Raw genomic sequence first — 19,558 nt, 5'->3', positions numbered from 1 at the left:
CCAGAAGTATCTATGAGACAGAGCGTTAGCTCACCTTTGAGAGAGACCTGATGGAGAAAATGACTGAGACGAGAGCTTGAGGAATCTACCCAGCCTGGTCTTGTAACTGGTCTGTGGTTGCATCCTCATTGTATGGGACCACATGTGCCATTTTAAGCTGCCAATGCCATGATCCACACCATGGTATGCTATGGTTGTATTTCATAGCATGACAGCTAAGCCTCTGCCATTGATTTCTCTCCAATACATCAATGCTTGGGATATCCTTCAAAACTAAAAAAAAAGATCGGGTTTACTTGACATTCTGCGCTCAAAAGAACCCAACTTCTCTCATCGGCATGAATGAAGCCCCACATCTCATTGTGTCCTTTCGACGGATGTCGATAATTGCCGCGGAGCATTCAAAGCACTTTAATGCCCATGGGACAGCATAAATCAAGACGGGAGTTTTGAAGCATGGTGGGTCAACTTAAGCACTTAGGATCCGCTGAAATATTCATGTCTCACTTCATAGCGCATCACGTTCCGACCTGGGGCCAAAGGCGTAATTTGTAATGATATTAGTAAATAAATCAATAATTCATCCTCGCTAAAGTCCCATTCATATTTAATGAACATACATATATTCAGATGGTTGATTGAGACTTTGCATAGGGGTTGCCAATGGCCTGCTGCTTTTTCCTCTCAGGAATATGTGCATATTTTACAGAAGTATCACTGTCAGCACTTTGGCTCAAAGCGATGAAACTGGCGGCAGGAACCATGATTTTCTTCTGTGAGGGGAGGGTGGATTTTTATGATGGATCTGTGCAAAAGCTTGTTCTTTGAAGAACTAGACTTTTAGTTCTAGTTCCGGGTTCGTCATGTGATGTTATTCTTTAATGAATTTTTCCTAATTGTGATTAGTCAGCATCTTGGGCCCTGTGATCCGTGTTGCTGGACAGATTGCTGGCCTAGTTATCGATTCCATTATGGATCATGAAATATGGATCTGACCCAGCCATTGGGATTCAACCCCCTCATATGGACACATTCACTGTAGACAGCTAAGTGCCAAGGCTGCATTTTCTCCCCTTTGAAAACAAGGAGAGCGATCCCTAAGAACATGGAGGAAGTTGTTTTTGGTAGCAACTGATTCTTAGACGTATACGGATATTTGCCATCCAATCTGATATACCGATAGCTGCTCGGAAGTAAGGCTATGTCAGTAACCATAAAAATGTGGTAAATTAATAAATAATCACACTTCGCTTGCTGTGAAGTCATTATCACTCGGCTGCGTTTGCCATGTTCTAATTTTGGGCAGCAGCTGTTTTGATCCCGCACTTTTTTTCCCGTCCCCGACGGCGATGTTCGTTTCCTGGGTAATAAAGCGAATTGCCTGCCACCACCGTCGTTATGTTGCCGGGCCGACGTGCTGACGTGCCACACACACAGACACTGTAGAGAACATTGCCTTGGCTGCCAGTTCCAGGTGTCGGGCCGTGCCGTCTGGGAAGGGTGTGTGTGTGTGTGGTGGAGGAGTGAATGGTGTATGTGTGTGTGTGTGTGTGTGTGTTGAGGAGTGAAGGGTGTGTGTGTGGGGTGTGTGTGTGGAGGAGTGATGGGGTGTGTGTGGGGGAGGGGAGGGGTGGGCTGGGAGATGTGTTGCATACCTGTGAGCTCCCTGGCAGCAGGCGTGTGAAATTGCTGTCTGTCGTCGTGGGCCAGCGATGTGCTGAAAAGTGACGACTTCCACGCCAACAGGAAGCCTAGGACACTTTGCCACCACTCATGAAAGGGGGGTGCAGAGGTGAGGCAAAAAAACAAAAACAAGTAACTGAAAAGAAACAAATGAAAGTTCTAGTTTAACAATTGTGCTTACTGGGTTTCTTGTACGGACAAGAAGAGGGGGGAAAGCCAAAACAGTTGAATCACCCGAAGAATCGCAATCAAATAAATATTTCCCTATAAACAGCACATTTCAAATGACAAAGGTGATCTTCTCCTCATCTGAGCGCAAGCTGAATTTCACTGAATTTCACCCCGTAGTTCAATGAAATGCAATTTAGCGCGAAACACAAGTTCCCCAGTTTTGGCAAGCTTCTTGTGTTCAAACCCTCCCCGTGGGAGCGGAACCTTGGATGGAGATAAGATGGAGGAGAGACACTGGGTGATTTCCTGGTGCTTATTTGTGTTTATTTGTTAAGGCACAGCTGTTTCATTGTGTCAGAGGTGGGGGGGGAAAGGTACTCGCTGAAGAAACAAGACCGAGAGAAAGGGAAGAATAAAACAAACTTTGTGAACTGAGTTGTTTGGCGCATATTCCTTTCTGTTCTATTATTTCGTATTTGCAGAAGTACAATGGAGCCTAGACAGTATGACTTATTGCACAGCTACGCCATCTGTTATTTTACTCTTTTGCTCTCTCACTCCCCCTTTCTTTCTCTCCATCTCAATCTTTCTGCCCCTCAGTCCTCACTTTCACACAAAGACCTCTCATCTAACAAACCAAAGCATGGCCACCCTCACCTCTCTCTCTCTCTCTCTCTCTCTCTCTCTCTCTCTCTCTCTCTCTCTCTCTCTCACCAGAGAAAACAGAAAGAAGCGATTTGGTTCAGTACATTTGCACATCATTGTGTGGATATTGGAAGCAATATGTTGAGTTTCCTGTTCATCAAGCAGGCAAACAGTTCCCCCTGGAGCTAGCTTCCTTAGCGCCCGCGTGCTCGCAGGTCGCCACAGTTGGACTGCCCCTCCATCTGTGATGCTACAACTCTGTGGCCCAGAGAAGTGAAACTCCAAGAATGCGTTGGACTAAAATGATTCAGCGCAACAGCAGGTAGTTGGCTTTTTGTGTGCGCTCGTGTTTAATGCTCATGGACACCAAAACCTTTTCTATCAACGCACAATGTACACTGTAGATATATTTTAAGGTATATCATTTATCAAAAAACGCTTTTCAAAAGTAAAAAAGGGGAAACTATTTTCAGAGGTGGGGATACATGGTAATGTGTAATGCTTTTACATTACAAATGATAAAAAGATGATTATGAAAAGCACTTAAAATATATAACAATTAACAGGAAAGTTAGACGTGTTTGTAGAGATTTGCCATCACAATACAATACAACTTCTTGTTCATATTTCTAATTAAATATAACTGTAAGTAAACATAACATAACTTACATTTAATAGGACCACAAATACCTTTCCTTGCAATGAGTCAAAGAATGTGGCACAGTATGTTGCATAGACTGTTGGAGAACTTCTTTCAGAATTTTTTTGCAATTTTACAATGCATCTATGAAGTAGGAATTCAAAGGAAGTTACAAATATACACAGTATCCCGTTAGCTTATTATGCCAGTCAAGGTCCTCGCATTTTTGAGCATCTCACCTGGAGGTTGAGAGCTGGACAAAGACCCCTTGATGGGGATGTTTTAACGAAAAGAAACAACAAAAGATGAAACCAGACGACCTTGAGTAAGGTGCATGGGATGGGGTAAGACGTTTTTCGGGAGCTGGGGGAGGCGGGGGGGGGGGGGGGTATTTGGGGACACAGCGGGTGTAAAACAGCCACCCTACTGGGAGCCCAAGAGGGACGTTTCAATTGAAAGTGCTGTGAAGTCTGCCATCTCTACAGTCATTGATCACCTTGCCACTCTCTCCACTCCCTTTTTTGCTTCCTGTCTTTACCTTCCTCTCTTAGTTCCTTTCCCTCTCTCTGCCTCCATTTCTCTGAGTCACCACACCAAAATGAGGCGGGGTTGCGAAGAAGTCTTTCTTTTATACTTTAATAGGTGGCAAAAATGGCAGCACGACAATTTCCAACCTCCCTCTCTCCTCTCTCTGTATCTCCCCAGGTTGCAAGCGTGCCCTCCCTCTACCCCATCCCCCCCCCCCCCCCGCTCTCCCCCAACCCCAAAAGTAGTCCTGCACCACTTGTCAAAGAGGGCTTTCAAACTCTTGCCTTTCATCTTTCCATTGCTTTTCCGCTTTGATTATAGAACACCCTCATACATTCTCAACTGCTGAAGAAGGTCCCATTTTCTTTACCCCTGAGTGGGCACTATCACAGTGGTAAAATCCAGTCTCATCATGGCGCAATCACACTCCCACGGCAATAAACTGCAGATTCATTTTACGTGAGTGGGTGGGAGGAAGCTGACTTGAAGGCTAAAACAGATTTGTCCATACATGGCCATTTAAGGCCTCAGTAACCTCCAACTCTTGTCACAACGCTACACCCTTTCACTGAGTATCTGGGACCAGATTCTCAACCAAAACCACTACAGTCATAGGGATTGGATGTTTTCCGGTGTAAAGTCCTTGAAATTTAAACCTTAGCGTTCCTTCTCACATGTACAGCCATGGTCACCTCGTAAGCAACATAGCACAAAATGGATAGTGCTGTCAAGGCGCTACAGACTTCATCTTCTTCAAGCACCTCTCACTGCGGATAGAGTGTCATTTGGATGATGGCGTGTCTCAGGAACAGTGAATGGCAGTATGAGAAGAGGACTGCACTGTCATCGGTTGCTCAGATATCATCCTTCTATAGGTGTGTGTCTGTATGATCTGTCCTTGGTTAGTAGATGTACTCCTTCACTCTGATGGGGCCAGCCTTATCAATCCACAGTGAAATGCAGTAAGATGTTCTCAGGCTGTGCCACTCCATAAATGTCAACAGTACTTACTCAGCGTCCACAGCGATTGAGTCCACGACCCGGTCGTGCCGGGACGCAAAGACAGAGAGGGGGGGGGGGGGGGGGGGGGGGGGAACTGAGAACTGAAGACATAAAATTGTAAGGACATTTTGAGAGGGTCGGCATGCCGCCCCTAACTCTATTTGAAGGGAATAAAAATGATAATGTCTAAATCGCACACACTGTTTCCCCTCCCTCCAGATCCAGTTCCAGTGAATTATTTTATTTCACTTTTCAATCTTACTGACAGGGCCCTGAGCTTGCAGAAAGCCCCTGTGCACACATACACACACACACTCACACAAACACACACACACACACACACACACACACACACACACACACACACACACACACACACCACATTGAATTTGCATGACTCCAATCTGCACAGATCTGCCTGTGATCTGACCTCCACAGTACAATATATTTGACTTTGAGAAAATCAAATTACATATGCGCCTGACATAAATATACATTCACTTCAGCAGCAGGGAAGGGAGTCATTTGCATTTCCACTATTGATTCCCAGAGTGGTATCCCGGCAATACATCAGATACTACAAGCTTCTCCACCATGAAGGCATTCGGGGCAAGAGCAGTTTTTTTTTTTTTATCTCTGTCTCCCTTTTTTTAAGCGACTTTTTTTTACCTCCCTCTGTTTTTTTTTCAAAACTCCGCTTTGAAATCTCTAGGTTTTTTTTTTTTTTTAATCCAAAGGGGACCACTGTGAAATTCAGTAGTTTGGGTATAAATCACCTTCTGCAGGTCATCCTCTTCTCTCCGGCTGTATTAGCGACTGGATATAATTGGTGCTTAGATTAGCGAGTTGATCCATTATTCATGCAACTTTTGAGCGAGCGCACCGCGCACACTTTCATAAACTCTGACTGCTAGCATATGCCTGCAATTGTAGCTGCACCTGATAACCAGATGGCTCGGGTGAGACACGGGCAAAACGTATGCTACCTGTCAAGAAATAAATAAATAAAAATAACCAATAAATGTTCTCACCAGGTGAGAAACTTGCAAGAAGAATATTACCACCAAGTGACACATTCTTGCTGGTGGAGACAAAGCGTTCACAGGAAACTTTCTTAGCTCGTTATCCGGAGCGGCTGACGGAAATAGTTTTTCAGTAAATCATACCAATTGGGAAGGTATGGTGATAGAGGGGCACAAACTAGAGTCGATAACCAGAGCTCTCGGGCTGACAGCCTGGGTAAACATGTTTTACACCCAAATAAAACATATGCTAATTGAATAAAAACATGCAGGGCTAAGCAGTGTGGGTCACTGCCTGGGTCAATGGAAGGTAAGGGGGTGTGTTTGTACCTCATGCTGTCTTCCCTCCCCGCATCACACACTCTCACACACACACACTGTAGGCCCAACACATCTTCCATCACACTCTTATCAGACTCATCATGGGGGATATACATAATGTGTGTGTAAACAGATGCAAATGCACCTGCATAATCTATCCCACCTGCTCGTCCTCTTGAGAGAAGACACACACGTGCATGGACTGAGACGTGCACACACATGTACTTGGTCATAGACACAGGGTGTCACAACAGGGGAGTCAAAACGGGCAACTGCCTGGGCCCCCCAAGCTGGAAGGGGGCCCTCGAGGACAGCTGATTGTATTATTCCACAGCAAGGACAATTTTGTGATAGACCCCTTGACATTTATGATGCAGGAGACTACTATGACGTATCCAGATTAAGATCTGAGATCTTAAAAAATAGGCACGTTGGTGGATGTGAACTATGCTGGCAACGTTTTTTTTCTCCCCAATAGAAATTAAAATCTGTTTTCAAAGCTAGCAGACCAAATACAACTACGCTCTTTTCTCTACAGATAGGTCTACTTAAGAAGGTTGGATCAGTTTATCCAGATATGAAGATGACCTTAACTTTCCTTCCAAAATATCTTCTTACATTATTCTGTACAAGATGTCCTCACGCACATATTTTTAATTTAATTATTACAATTAATATATTAATTATCCGTTTCCAGCCATTCTTTCACGTTCCACCTCTTGCTCTGCTCATGGTGTATGCGTGCACAAACAAGCCAGTCACTAGATCAAGTATGCACAGGTTTTGACTTAGTTTTTATTTGGTTTTCAATGCTGCAATGCAAGGCAAAGTGTGGTTTTACATCGATTGCATCTTCTCTCATCTCTACTGCTGTCTCTCTCATGGTCAATGTGTTTCTGAATGTGAAGTTGAATGTGTGAAATTCAATCAAAGTAATTGAATATGTAAACTAAAAATAATACATGGCACTTGTGGATGACAAGGAACACAGATGGTCCTCATATCAGAATCAGCAATGCTTTTTTCCCCCAAGTATGTTTTTACACAAGGACTTTGTCTTGGTGGTGAGGCACAAACAAACAAATTATACAAGGGGGGCCAAGACAGAGTTTACCACAAACAATTACAAAGCAGGGGCCACAGAATGTACACGGGGAGCCAATACAAAGACCGCGTATATAAAAATGCAAATATAGAAACGTGTATATACTTTTACTAAAAATGAGTGAAGCCGAGTGCAAATATGCGAGATTGTGTCAATATGACTCATAGATTGTTGCAGTGTGTGAAGCAGTATCAACACTGCACGTGTTTTGTTTCTGCTTAATGGCATCCTCTGAGCATATGAGCAACTGCGCTTTGAGTGACCTTCACTTCCACCGCACTTGGCACTGACTCTATAATCACAAATGCCACCCCTCGGCAGCAACACCGCTATCTTCTACTAGCATTATTAATATCAATAACCATCATGGGGAGGTCTATACTTAAGCAGAGTGCCATTTGATAAATACAGAGATAGCTGTGGCGGAGGCCCTTTTGTCTTTTTTTCGTCCGTTGCAGCAGTTTCTCCCCTCCCCCCGCTCTCTTTTCAGGGTGCCCCTGTTAAATGAGAAGCCCTTGTTTTGTTCTAAAACAAAGCAATCATTGGGAGATTGATCTGATCTCTGGATAACTGCTGGCACTGCAAGACTATGACAGCTTATTTTCCCCCCGAGCCTCCTCCACGACGCTCCACGATTACATCTGACCAATGGCATCTGCTTATAGGCAGATGTGGTAATTGGCTGATTGGTCCACTCAATAGATGTAAGTAATGGCCTTTCTCATTGGTCAATTAATCATGCCAAAAGGGAAATGGGGTGGGCAGGAAAGGGGTATAAGATATGAGAGTCAGCTGGTGCTACTTAAGGGCAAGTTTTAGCCTCGGTTGCTAGGTTTGCACATTACTGACCGCTAACAGTAACCCCGAACCCTAAGCCAGTGCAAATGCATTAATCAATAGGTATTAGTGTAAACTTGCAAAATGTTAATGATGGATGAACTGTACCGAAGATGCATAGCAAGTTTGGGCATTTCAAAGGTAACGCAAACAGTTTCAGGATGCAACCTTGAACAGTACCTATAAATACTAAAATTACCCTGGTTCCTCAGAGATCGCCTCAGGAGTTATCAACTAAACTAGACACCAAACCAACACAGTCCAAAGTCAAACCGAAGCAATGTCTACTTAAACTACTGAAAGACAAACAATACTGCACTTTTCTATTGATATTTATTTTTATTTTTAAAGGAACCTCCATAGCTCTTTGTCACTTTTTTCTTATTCTCTCACAGCTCATGGGAAAACAAACCCGACAGGAAGTGAGCGAGAAAGAGAGCCAGAAAGTTTCCTTGTTATTCACACACAACATCTCTCGGTTCTTCAGAGAGCAGACTTTGTGGCAGAAGCAGTCTGTTTTCTCTCCCTCGTGAGTTGCGCAGGGACGCCTATGCATTTCACCCAAACCACAAGGTTATTTGAGCGCATATCAGTGTGCAGGAAGGTGACTTAATCAACAGGCTTTCGGCTATTTAAGTTACTCTCGGCTGCCCTCAGGGAGAACAAATAAAACTCACAGAGATCCATATTTTTATGCTTCTCTACAGGAGCTCTGTTTATGTGTCACCTACTCTTGAATAAACATGACTGAAGTAGTATGCTGTGCAGCAGTACACATGGGGAATACTGCTGGAAATGACTTAACTTACCGGGTCGATTGCCCTGTCCCTTAAGGCCACATGGACTTCAAATGCATTTGTGTATGTGTGAGAGAGTTGCTGCGGATGAGAGAATTTGCTTAGCAAGCCCCTGCCTCGGGAATATCTTTTCTCATTTGTTATTTTTTTTAAGACTGAAGAAACCAAATACATTTGAGAGAACAAATGAAAACAAACTAACTTGCCCGTCATTTCATGAAAAAAAAAAGGAAATATAGCAACGATTCACTCCAATTCATTTTCCCATAGGTTTTGAGAAGTGGAAAAGTCCACATACCGAAAATCGTCTCGGTTACTTACGTAACCTCGGTTCCTTAAGCAGGAACCAGATATAACAAGTTTAGCGTGTACAGTGTTGCCTTGGTTTGATACTTCTTGCTCAGTTTTCTTTCCAAGGATATATTCGTGTTGCGCTGGTGAATTTATAGACTCCTGAGGGGGCGGGCTCAGGAGAAAGCGCAGACGAATCGCAGCCTTTCAGGCGTGAATGGATAAATGCTTCGATTTGGGTCCATGACTGACGTCATGTACCATTCTGTTATATCTGGTTCCTGCTTAAGGAACCGAGGTTACGTAAGTAACCGAGACGTTCCTTATCGCAGTTCACTGCGATATAACAGAATGGGACCCTATACATTCCCGTGTGATAGTACAGTGGCAGCCAATCACACACACCAACTTTATTCAAGCCTTTGCCCTCCTAGAGGTTCATACGGCAGCTGGCGGTGAACATTTTACAGGGCAACCTTTAACATAGACGGCAGGGATCAGTGATCCCCGCCCGTAGGAAACCTCCCTGGGATGTTTCATGTGCAACATAAAATGTAGACACTAATGAACACACTCATCATTATATCGTTCTCAGGCCAGGGGATTCAGAGATCGCCCGCCTGTAGAACCCCATGTAGAAAACTAGGTTCAGCCACATCTAACATATAGAATCTAATGAAAGTGTGGCGAGAACTCCAGCTTGCAGCTCTGCAAATATCTTCCACTGAGACTCCCTTTAGTAAGGCCCAGGAAGACGAGACCCCCCGCGTAGAGTGCGCATGCAACTTGTCCGGGGGATCTAAAGACAAGCTCTTATAAGACAACACGATAGCCTCTACTATCCAACGGGAGAGGCTCGGTTTTGATAGAGGTCTGCCTTTTGCACGTGCACCAAAGCACACAAATAGCTGATCTGATTGTCTGAAAGCTCCAGTGCGCTCTACATAACAGCGGAGAGCGCGTACTGGACAGAGCTTATTCAAACGTTCCTCCTCTGCTGACGCAAAAGGAGGAGGCGAGAAAACTGCTAATTCAATCACCTGATTGCGGAATGGGGTTGCCACCACTTTAGGTGTGTAAGCAGCATTAGGTCGCATAACCACTCTGTCACCAGCGATCGAGAACTGAAGGCACGATGGGCTGACTGACAGGGCTTGCATGTCACCAACGCGCTTTGCTGACGTTAACGCCAGTAGCAGCGCGGTCTTTAAAGAGACAAACTTTATGTCCACCGTCTCCAGGGGCTCGAACGGAGGCCCTGTGAGAGCACGTAACACAACCAGCAGATCCCAAGAGGGTATGAGGTGCCTCTCTGGCACCCTGAGCCGTCTCACCCCCGCCATAAAGCGTGACGCTAGCGGGTGACTGCCAGGAGAACTGCCATTAATGCCTGCGTGGCAGGCTGAAATGGCTGCCAGGTACACCTTGAGAGTGGAAAGCCGCCTTCCCCTCATCAAACAACTGCTGTAGGAATTCTAGTATAACGCCCAGCGCGCAGTTAATGGGGTCATGCTGACGCGCAGCGCACCATCGTTCAAAACTGCGCCACTTCAGCGTATACAGAGCCCGTGTCGACACCGCTCGGGCACTCTGTATCGTAGCCACCACCGCGTCCGATAAGCCTGACGCTATGAGCCTGCACCTTTCAGGTGCCAGGCCCTGAGACGCCACCGCTCCGGATGGGGGTGCCACACTGTCCTGTGCGCCTGCGTTAGGAGGTCTCTCCGTAGAGGCAGCTCCCAGGGCTGTTGCACTGACATATTGAATAGATCCGCTGCCCACGGCTGATTGGGCCAGTGGGGGGCTATCAATAACAATTCCCTGCCCTCGTCCGCTACCCTGCACAGCACCTGCTGGAGGAGCGGGATCGGGGGAAAAGCATATAGGCGTAGGTCTGGCCACTGGTGGCCCAGCGCGTCTACGCCCAGTGGGGGGTTGTCGCCCCCTAGCGAGAACCAGAGCGGGCAGCAGGTGTTCTGCCTGTTCGCAAACAGGTCCACCTGCGCCCTGAAAAAACGCATCCAGATCTGCTCTATCACCTGAGGGTGTAGACACCAGTCTGCTGCTTGAGGGTCGCCCCTCGATAACAGGTCCGCACCGTAGTTGAGGTGACCTGGAATATGAACTGCCCTGAGGGAAAGGACGTGAATCGCTGCCCACAGGAGCAGGCGGTTCGCCCAATGGTGCAGTGACTGGGAGCGCACTCCGCCTTGACGGTTTATATACGCCAAGGCCGCAGTGTTGTCCGTCCTCACTAACACATGCTGACCACTCAGTCTGGGCAGAAAGTGTCGTAGAGCCAGGACTACTGTCCGCAGTTCTAACACATTTATATGAGACGCGGCCTCTGTCGCAGACCAGAGACCGTTCACGCCTCTCCCCTCGCAGACCGCTCCCCACCCCTTGGTGGAGGCGTCTGTGGTTACTACTACGCGACGCGTCACTATGCCCATAGTGCCTGACGCAGCGAGAAACCAGGGGGCTCTCCAGATTGCCAGGGCTCTCCTGCATCTGGAGGACACCGTTACCCTGCGGTGCCTGTCTGTGACTGCGTTGAGCCTCAGAGACAGGTACCACATCTGGAACGGCCGCATACGCAACATCCCCAGCGGGAGCGCGATAGCGGCCGACGCCATCATTCCCAACAGGCGTTGGCAGCACAGCGACGAGACTGACTGTCCCAGTCGGAACTGGCGCACACATGTTTTGATGGCATTTATTCGTTCTCGAGACAGCCTGACCTCCATGGAGGTGGAGTCTAGAACCATGCCTAGGAAATGCGTAGTTTGGCTTGGGCACAGAACGCTTTTTTCCTTGTTTATCACAAAGCCCAGTCGATGCAGGTGTGCCACCACTAGATGGCCATCCTGCACCGCTGCGGCCTTTGAATGAGCAGCTATTAACCAATCGTCCAAGTAATTGAATAAGCGTAAACCGCGTAGTCGTAATGGGGCGATGGCTGCTTCTACGCACTTTGTGAAAACCCTCTGCGCCAGAGCTAAGCCGAACGGGAGTGCGTTGAACTGGTACGCTATTCCCCCGAATGCAAACCTCAGATATCTCCGATGTCTGTGGTGGATCGGAACGTGGAAATATGCGTCTTTTAAGTCTATCGTGATAAACCAATCGTTTGGTCTTATGAACTGCACTAGCCGGCGTGGGGTCAGCATTCTGAACCTTAGCGGCATGAGTGCTTTGTTCAACACACGTAGATCTAATATTGGCCGATAATTCCCGTCCTTTTTGGGGACCAGGAAATAACGGCTGTAGAAGCCTGAAGCTTCCTCCTCGGGAGGCACTACGCTTATCGCTTCTTTTCTGAGCAGGGAGACTATCTCTTCCCGTAGGAAGTGAGACTGTCCCTGCTGCACCACCGATTGGATCACTCCGCCCGAATGGCGGAGGGGGACGGGCGAATTGCAGCACGTACCCCTTTGTGATCGTTCTCAGCACCCATGGTGACACTGCGCATGCGCGCCAACTCGCCACACAGCCAGCCAGGCTGGGCTTTGAGTTGAATCGGTCGGGAACTAACCCGCTCATGGTCAATGAGTCTAAGCCTAGATCTGCGCCCGCTCCGCCTAGGGAGGGGGACGAGATCTGGGGTTGCCCCCTCATGGTTTTGAAAAAAAATGGGGGGTGCGATTGCACTGTGTGCATCGCGGGGGGAGTCGCACAAGCATGTCTGGGCACTGCGCCTACTGGGGCAGGTGTTGGGACGTATGAGTGTGGTGCTTGTGAGAACCTGCTTACCGTGCTGGACATGATTTTTGCATGTGAGCAACGGGCGGATGTCTGTGGAGGCGGTGTGGGCTCCACCGCTCCCCCCTGTGTGGTCACCGGGTAGCTGTCACCATCAGGTGGCCGGAGGCTTGCCCTTGGCCCCGCCCGCGGCGAGCGGCATGCTGCCGCGGGGCGTGGGCTGCGCCCTGGGCCGGGCGCGCAGCTGGCTGCTGCTGGGCTGCAGGCTGAGCTGGAGGGCGGAAGGGGTGTCTCTGCCAGCCTCATCTGGTGGGCACCTTTGCCGGAGGGGCTGGCGAACGGAACCCGCTTCGTTTCTGGCCCTGTGTGGGCGTAGTGTGTCCCGATGAGGACTGCTCGCCCGACCCGCTAGAACGAGGCATCCATGCCTGGAATGACTCCCTGCTCTTTTGCTGCTCCTCGAATTTGGCAGCCATTGTGTCGACTGCCTTACCGAAGACGCCCTGGACACAGACCGGGACGTCGAGGAGCAGTGCCTTCTCTCTGTCAGAGAGCTTGGCCAGTGACAGCCACAGGGACCTCTGGGTAGCCACCGCGGTACCCATCACCCTCCCCAGGGCCTGAGAGGTGCACCTGGTGAGTCGGAGTGAGAGATCCGTCGCCCGGCGACGAGGCTAGCTCTGTCAGGAGCTTGGCCTGGTAACGCTGTAGCAGCGCCGGCGTGTTGGTTGTGCAGGCAGCCTGCCCTGCAGCCAAGTAGGCTTTCTCAGCCAGCGCCGCCTTGTGCCTGGCCACTCGCGTGGGCAGGAAGGGCTTCTGGCCGAGGTGCATCGTGGGGGAGGCGGGCGAGAGGTAGCCCGCTACTGCATCCTCGACCTGAGGGAAGGAGAGGTAGCCGCTCTCACTAGCCCTGTCGAGGTGCATGTATGGGGCGAACCCCGGCACTGGGGCACGGCCCAAGTAGGGGGTCGCCCACGTCGCCTGCAGCTCCTCATGGACCTCCGCAAAGAAGGGGAGGGCACTAGGAGCTGGTGTGGCGGGGCCAGCGTAAAACTCCCCGTCCAGCAGCGAGGACCGCACGCTGGGAGGGGGAGGGAGAGGGAGCCCGAGGCAGCTGGCTGCTATCAGCTTAACCTCGTGGAGTTGCTGGCCCAGAGTCTGTGACGTGGCCGGGGGTGAGGCTACCCGCGGCCGAACATCTTGACTCGTCTGCATGGCTTCTGCGTCCGAGCTGTGCTCGTCGGAGTAGTCCAGCAGACTGTCGTCATCCAGTCCGAAGTCCAGCTCCAGTTCGGGCAGGACTTCGGCTGGTGGTGGCTCCACCGCCTCGCGGCCCGCGGCCCTTGGGCTGGCAGGTGGCGGCGACGGGGAGAGGCTAACGGGTGAAGCTGCGGCAGTAAAGCGGCCGCTTACACTCGCGTTGCCCAAGGCTGAGGGCGCACTCGTAATAACCCCGGATGGAGCCGGTGCAGCCCTCTCAGTGTCCACGCGCTCCCATAGCGCGAGGCGCTTTGTAGCCTTGGCTAGCGTCAGGCTAGCACAGATGCCACAGGCAGGGTCGACGCCTGAGAGCGCCGCCTCCGCGTGGGTCCTGCCGAGGCAGGCCACGCACCGACAGTGGCGGTCACCCTTGACACGCACATGCCCACAGTCGGGGTATTGCCTGGACATCTTTGTTCTGAAAGTAGAAGAAAGTATTAATACACAAGCACACTATTAGCATCGAACACGTTGGTTAGCAAAGCTAGCAGGCTAGTCAGAAACTTAGCCAGCTAGGCAGCTAGGATAGTGGCTACTACTTCCAAAATGTAGTTGAGTCAACGAATTTTGCAGCGCCCTGAGCTAGTGAGGGTAAAGAACCCGAATAACTCACCAACCCGTAGAGAGCAAAGCACACAAAACTCTTTGACTTTGGTAGCGTAGAGGATTTACTCGGAGCTGGGGCTTCGTCTTGCGAAGTTTTCAAAGAGGATATATTCGTGTTGCGCTGGGGAATTTATAGACTCCTGAGGGGGCGGGCTCAGGAGAAAGCGCAGACGAATCGCAGCCTTTCAGGCGTGAATGGATAAATGCTTCGATTTGGGTCCATGACTGACGTCATGTACCATTCTGTTATATCGCAGTGAACTGCGATAAGGAACCCTGCAATGTTAATGTCCCCACCCATGCTATACACAGCTACTGGCATTCGGAATCAGAACCTCCCACTCCTACATGGCAAACTATACTCCAATGCCATCAACCACATAGATAACCATAGAGTATACAGAGCCCCGTTTCACCACTGGTTGACGTGTTAGCCTCATTGGATCCAGAGGAGATAGCTTTAAACTAGCCCTGCATACCAGTGTTTTCCATAGAAAACAAATTACATGTAGAATAAGAATAGACAGGGGATTCAAGGCCAGCCATCACCATATCAATAACATGTAAATTATGGTAACCAAACTAGCAAGAGTGCCACTGCAAATGATGATCATTGTATTAACATTTGTTAAGATGACATAAATCTCCAACGGAACATTCTCCATTCTGTATATACGTGTGTATATGGCTTCTGTGGGCCGCATGGAGGTAAATGTAAAATGGCTGTCTGGAGCATCATGAATGGGTTTCCCACACATACCAGCACAGGCACGGCAGGCCCGACATGCACCATCGCTGAGATAATTATAAAGGCATTTGTGTCAGGCGAACAACACGGCCACCTCATTGCGCTCCATGTTCCATGCCTGCCTTTGAAATTATGATCACAAGGTCACAGCTCAATACCACTCCCCACGCTGACATTTAATTGTTTTGATTAAACTTTTATGCACAGCAATATGAACGCTGTGTTTTTTTCTCTCTCTCTCTCTCTCCTTCTGTTGTTGACGGAGCTCCAGAATCAATTGAATAATAAAGTGTGCGTCTTAATTGAATATGGAAATCGGATGTTGTGTTTATTATTCGCGCACACTCAGTTGCTCAGTTGGTTATGTTTGGATGACAGGCTAGGTGATTAATCATACACGTTTAATGAGGGAGTGTGCAGTATGTAGCTGTGAACCACGGAGCATTGTTTCACTAAATAATTCAGTAATGCACTTATCCATTCTGCCAGGTGATTTATAGGCGAGCGCGTACAGTAGAGGAACTGTAATTACTGCTTAATTGTACCATGATCAATATAAACATATTTTAATCCCGATCCCCGAGTATGTTTTTAACACGAATCTGCATCAGGCTCGTTCTCCCTCACGTCGCTGCCTTGACAGGCGACTCATCAATGCTAAGTGAGGGGACTGTCTCCCTGGCAAAGAATGGACGCCCACAGAGAGTAATTCTTTATAAGTGAAACTGGGAACCGTTTTTTTTCCATTGCTCATTCGTCATTTTCTTTTCTCCCCTCTGCTAAACAAGAGTGGGTTTTAATCAAGAAAATGCTTCCTGATAATAATACCAAACATACACAGGCGGCGGGCCGTAAATGAACGGACGTAATTACTCTGTGGTTTTGCCCAAGTCAAATGGGAAGGGGGCCGAACGTTCGATCACATGAGAGGAATGACTCGCATCTATCTCACTAAGCCAATGAGCCCGGAGTCTGACATCTACTAAAAGAGCAATGCATTTACTGAGGGGACACACGCACATATACACTCACATCGATTAACGAACAGGTTGGTATTGAAATTCTGTGGTGGAATTCCGTGGCGATAGGATTGGCACTACTGCCATGGATCCGTGTCAATATTGTCAATAGTGGCCCGATGTTCAAGTGTACTGGTGCTTCAGTGGTTAGCATTTCTGCCTTCCAAGCAGCTGACCTGGGTTTCATACCCATTTCATTCATCATGCTCAATTTGAATTAATTGATTATGGTCAGTATTTTTAATACATTTTTTGATGTCACTAAGTTACTGACTGAACATGGAGGCGTGGTGGCAGGGGGCCTTCGGGCCCTACGAGGTGTGCCCCACAAGGAGCCCCAGCGACCGGAGCAGAGCCCTAAGTGCTGCACTAGGATTCACCACAGCAGGGGAGGCAAGTGTTCTTTTGACCCTTTCCACTGTCACATTCCGCAATGCTGTGGAATGGGAATGAACCATACAAAGAGTAATATATGGAAAATGAATCTGTGGCAACAGTAGATATACTATTGGCACAGAAAAAACATCCAGGGCCGGATATAACTATCGGTACAGATTTCCGCAACCATAGCAGGTGACATTAACAAAATGCATTTGTTAATTAGAAACTTCCAGGGTAGGTGACCTAACCATTTGTTTGGCTTCAAGATTCCTCAGGTGCATTTAATGTGCATTAATCAGGAGCCATTTCAGAAAGGTTATGCTGTGGAAAAGAAAAGGCACACACACACACTCACACAAACACACACACACTTACTACAACAACAACCATGCTGCTCCTGCGCTCTGTGCTGTGCTCCTGGCTTAGCCCAGCCTACAACTTTTACTGGTGGCTTAGGGTGACTCATAAAGCCGTCAACAATAGCGGGCACACCTGGCACATCGCAAGCTGATAATGCCAGGCACAGCCGGCTGGGTGCGCCTCAGTGCCGGAACCTTCTGCCTCTCCCCCTTACCCCCACCACGACGTCTGCCGGAGCGCGGTTTGGCTTGGTAAGCCACGGCCACTGGGGAATGGCCCCCACATGTCTCCAGGCTTAATCAATGTGTCATAATTAAAAAAGTGGGTTAAAAACAAACACACACACACACACACACACACACACACACGCGGATAGAGAAAGAGTGATTAAGAACGAGAGACACACACACAGGATCTGCACAACACAAGGGCCTCTGTCATGTTCCATCACACACACACACACACACACACACACACACACACACACACACACACACACACACACACACACACAGAGAATGAGAGAGAAACCAACAGATAAGCACAGAGGCTGCACACACACATCAACAAGGGCCACAGTCACCTTTGTCTCTTCTCCTGGCATGGCTGCCGTGCAACGCTTGCCATTATCTGTCACCAGAGGAGCCGCAGTAATGACATCAATGTCACCTGGCCTGGAACAGGAAGCTCCCGTAAGCCCAGGGCATTGAGGAGGTGCAGCGGGGTGATGGAGCAGGAGGAGGAGGAGGAGGAGCGTGACTCCCACAGGTTAATCATCACTTGTTTGTGTTGGCGCTAATGAACCCAGCGGAGCTTGCACCAATAAACCCCCATATGGGCCCCACAACGACCGCCCACCAAAACATAACTTTCCCTCCTCCTCCTCCTCCTCCTCCTTCTCACTCAACACACAGACACACACAACCGTAAACAAGCACGCCTCACATCGAGAAATGCCCCCCCACACGCACACACACTCGTCTTAATTCGCACCCTGGCGCACTTGTGGGAAAACAAACCTCAAAATAAAAACCACGCCTCATTTAGCTGGTTGTAAGAAGCCGAAGAGAGAGACTATTCTCTTTTTTTTATTGTCTTTACTTCTCCCCCCTCTTCTAGTTTGTTCTGTCGGCGTACAGAAAAGCAGGTTCTACGCAGAGACATAGGGAACGAGGAAATTCCAGTGGGGACGCAATCTGTTCTGCCGTTCTCTGGAGAAGCACGCTGACTTTGAGGTGATGACCTTGAGCAGTCCCCCCTCAGCGAAAGGCTGATTCTGCTGCTCGTCATTCACTGCACCTCCCACTCTCATCACCATTATTGTTTTTAACCTCATCTGGAGAGCGCAAACATCATTAATGCATTATGTAACTTGAATGTCAGCCAATACTGTTTGAAATCATAACTGCACACTCTGTGTGTGTGTGTGAGTGTGTCTGTGTGTGTGTGGTTTTCCACCTGTTCGGCTGCTAATCCGTCAACCCCCTCGCTGCCAGGGCGCAAACAAAATTGTTAGACAATCGCTTCGCTGACGTGACATCCTCTCTTCTCGTCTCCCTCATCCCTCAACTCCTGTTCCCTCCTTCCATCTCTCTCTCTCTCTCTTACCACCTCTCTCTCTCTCTCTCTCTCTCTCTCTGTCTCTCTCTCACTCTCTCTCTCTCTCTTTCACTCTCTCTCTCTGTCTCTCTCTCTCTCTCTCTCTCTCTCTCTCTTTCACTCTCTCTCTCTCTCTTTCACTCTCTCTCTCTGTCTCTCTCTCTGTCTCTCCCTCTCATTCCTCCCATGCTGAAGCTCTGTGATGGAGCCTTTCCAGCGCACAGCTAACTGAAGGATTGCCAGTGTGTGCCTGGGACCGAGGAACCTGGGTGGAACCGGAGCGTGGGTGCCACGGAGCCTGGAGCAGGAACGTCCGCCACTCACAGTGCGCCTGCCAGACGGCACAATGGATGCCGTCTGCACACCGGCGGCCAGCAGAGGTGGTGGGACAGGCGTCTCACTCACTCTTTCTCTCTCCACTGTTCATTCTACATGTCTCTCTTTTTCTCCCTCCCCGAATCTGTCTCTCTAACTAACCTCACACAATGTCCCCTTGTCTCTCTTACCCTCAGTCTCTCCCTCCCTTACTCCCATTCCTTGTCTTACTGGCTCTCTCCCCTTCTCCCTCACTTTCCCTCTCGTTCTATCCTTCTCTCTGCCTGTCTCCCATTCTCCCTCCCTCTCCTTCTCCCTTTCTCTCTCTCTCGTGCTCCCTATCCTGTCTTTCTCTCCCTTACTCTTAATCTTTCTTTCTCTCACTCTCCCCTTTTCTCTGTCTCAGTCTTTCTCTCTCTCCCAATCTCTTTCCCTCACTCGACCCCCCCCCCCCCCCCCCACAGCTCAGACCTATATCCATCACGCCCAGGAGAGGCTGCTGCCACGGGGAACAGTGAGCTAACAG

Source organism: Clupea harengus, chromosome 18 (assembly GCF_900700415.2).
Source record: "Clupea harengus chromosome 18, Ch_v2.0.2, whole genome shotgun sequence".
Lineage (NCBI taxonomy): Eukaryota > Metazoa > Chordata > Actinopteri > Clupeiformes > Clupeidae > Clupea > Clupea harengus.
Note: the sequence above shows the minus strand (reverse complement) of the source record.